This window comes from Orcinus orca, chromosome 16, assembly GCF_937001465.1.
Source record: "Orcinus orca chromosome 16, mOrcOrc1.1, whole genome shotgun sequence".
NCBI lineage: Eukaryota > Metazoa > Chordata > Mammalia > Artiodactyla > Delphinidae > Orcinus > Orcinus orca.
In genome coordinates, this window is record NC_064574.1 from 57,028,279 (window position 1) to 57,031,312 (window position 3,034).

A 3,034-nucleotide genomic window follows, 5' to 3' on the forward strand; every position below is an offset into this window, starting at 1 on the left:
TAAGCAAAGCTGTGTTTCAGAGCCTCCTGGGGAGTGATGTGTAGCTCTGGGAAGGCATCCGCAGAGTAATGTCCTACCACTATTGATGCGGATTGTGAGGATGACGAAAGGTCCTCAGTGTGATGAGCAGGAGCCCTGCCAGGAGCTGCAGAGAGCAGCCCTGGTTCCTGTGGAGCATGCCTCCCTCTCAGGAGACAGGCTGACCTGAGGAGGAAGGAGGTGCCTACAGCCGCTTGGCATGGCCACGCTGTAAAGTGCAGGTTATCAGAGCAAAAATGGGAGCTGGGGTGGTCAGCAGGGTCCATGCACAAAGAGGGGACTGGAAGCCAGGTGTGGGGCATCGAGGAGCATTCACCACACCCCAAGAGCGGTGGGCTGCCTCAAAGGGGCATCCAAGGAGGGTCAGATACGCATTTGTTAGAGGATGCTGGCTGTAGTACGGAAAGCAGACAGCAGAGGGCGGGAGGAAGCCAGCAGAAGTCCTGTCTGGGAAGTAAAGCAGCAAGCCCTAGGGGCACCTCTGAACAAGTGCAGGTCCTGCTCTAGACACTTCCACAGACACAAAGGCAATACAAGACGCGGCCATGGCCCTCTGGAACATTACAACCACAGCTGGCAGGCCAGGAGACACGCGTTTGCTGTTCTCGTGTGCAGTAAGTAGGTGAGTGAGATTTAGCAGCACCTCCTTATTGTGACGTAAATAAATAAACAGCCCAACAGCAAGGCACACCCTCTCTTAGCATGTGCTTTACCCCCCAAGGCCAGTTAGCTGAAAGTCATACCCAGCCACAGGCTTTTGCCACCCAAACACCACTTCTAGAGGTTTTCCCTGTGCATTTGTAAGGTCATGACCTTTCACTCCCGTCAGTTCATCTTTCTGAGCGTCAGCATCTTCATCTGTAAAACAGGATCATATAATTATCTCCATCATAGTGTGGTGATGAGGATTAACTCAGATAATGCAAGCAAAGTGCTTAGCACAGGAATTTTTTTTTAATTTTTATTTATTTTGGCTGTTTTGGGTCTTCACTGCTGCGCGCAGGCTTCCTCTAGTTGCGGTGAGCGGGGGCTACTCTTTGTTGCAGTGCGCGGGCTTCTCACTGCGGTGGCTTCTCTTGCTGTGGAGCACGGGCACGCAGGCTTATTAGTTGTGGCTCACGGGCTCTAGAGCTCAGGCTACGTAGTTGTGGCTCTTGGGCTTTGTTGCTCCGTGGCACGTGGGATCTTCCCGGACCAGGGATCGAACCCGTGTCCCCTGCACTGGCAGGCAGATTCTTAACCACTGCTCCACCAGGGAAGTCCTCAGTGAATGTTAATGATAATTGTTATTTCTGTTTTATCTTGATATGTCAGTATTAAATTATTATTCAACCGCAAAGCTGACTCTCCCATAGGACTGTGAATACCCTGAGGGCAAAGTCATCTTTGCATCTACCATAAACCTAAATTTTTACTGCCGGGGGTGGAGGGGAGAGCTGTGCCCCTGTCCACAGTGCTGAAGCTTCACGGCCTGGGCATTCCTTGTGTTGCTTCCTCTCCAACCCATTCACACTGTCCTCTATGAAGATGCCCTCTGCATTTGCACATGATAGTGGTCCTGGCATCAGCTCTCATCTCATCTCCCAGCTGTGTTAACTGAATACGGCAGGTAGTAAAAGGGTTCGTACCACATGAACTCACTGTTGGAAAACACACCCTGTCCATGCATTCATTTTTGTAGAGCATATATTGTGTACAAATTATCAAACGTGTATAGAAGAAGAATATATACCAAACAGTTAATGGTCTTATCACATTATGGTGGGATTGGTCACTGCAAGGGGATTGCTTTTTTTGAACTTATTCTCTTCGGTATTTTTGTTTGTTTTAACAATAACCCCTACTTTATCTTTGTCAAATTAATTTGAAAATAATGTTTAACCAGAAAACACAGTTAGGTGCTCGCTTCAGCAGCACATACAGTAAAATTGGAATGACATGGAGAAGATTAACACGGCCCCTGAACAAGGATAACTCGCAAATTCATGAAACGTTCCATATTTTTCAGACTTACAGGTATTGAAAACAAACTTATGGTTACCAAAGGGAAAACATATGGGGGAGGGATAAATCAGGAGCTTGGGATAAACATAAACACACTACTATGTAGAAGATAGATAACCAACAAGGACCTACTGTATAGCACAGGGAACTCTACTCAATATTCTGTAATAACCTATATGAGAAAAGAATCTGAAAAAGAATGGATATATGTATGTGTATAACTGAGTCAATTTGCTGTACAACAGAAACTAACACAACATTGTAAATCAACTGTACTCTAAAAAATTTTTTTTATTATTTTATTTTATTATTTATTTATTTATTTTTTGCGGTACACGGGCCTCTCACTGCTGTGGCCTCTCCCGTTGCGGAGCACAGGCTCCGGACGTGCAGGCTCAGCAGCCATGGCTCACGGGCCCAGCCACTCCGTGGCATGTGGGATCCTCCCGGACCGGGGCACGAACCCGTGTGCCCTGCATCAGCAGGCAGACTCTCAACCACTGCACCACAAGGGAAGCCCTAAAAAAATTTTTTTAAAGAAAACACCGTTAGTTGGGAGAAACTGCACAAAGAAGGTTTGGGAACCACCTTCAGGGTCCAAAGGCAAAAAGATCAGTTCCATAATTAAGTATCATATGTTTATATCAGCATCACAGCCCCAGAACATTCAGAAGACAATGGATTTTGACGTTTTGTTACGTGTATGTATCAAAGCATCACCAGAGAGAAAGGATGTTAGAAACCAGCAAATCCAGCCCCCTCATTTTACAGATGACAAAACAGACTCAGGGAGTGGAAGGGAAGAAGCCAACAACACTTGCTAATCGGAGGCATCTCTGGGATTAGAACTCATGTCCTCCTGGCTTCCTCCCCATGTATCAATTTCCTCGGGCTGCCATAATAAGGTACCATATACTGAGCGGCTTCAAACAATAGAAATTTATTCTCTCATGGTTCTGGGGACTGAAGTCTGAAATCAAGGCATCCACAG

At 46.5% G+C, this 3,034-nt stretch overlaps 1 non-coding gene across 1 annotated transcript; it reads left to right on the forward strand.

Annotated features, from left to right (window-relative positions):
- Positions 1 to 1,937: 1,937 nt before the first annotated feature.
- LOC117201544 (U6 spliceosomal RNA) lies at positions 1,938 to 2,044 on the forward strand. Its single transcript, XR_004483609.1, has one exon. It is a non-coding gene; the product is annotated as a U6 spliceosomal RNA (small nuclear RNA).
- The last annotated feature ends 990 nt before the right edge of the window (positions 2,045 to 3,034 follow it).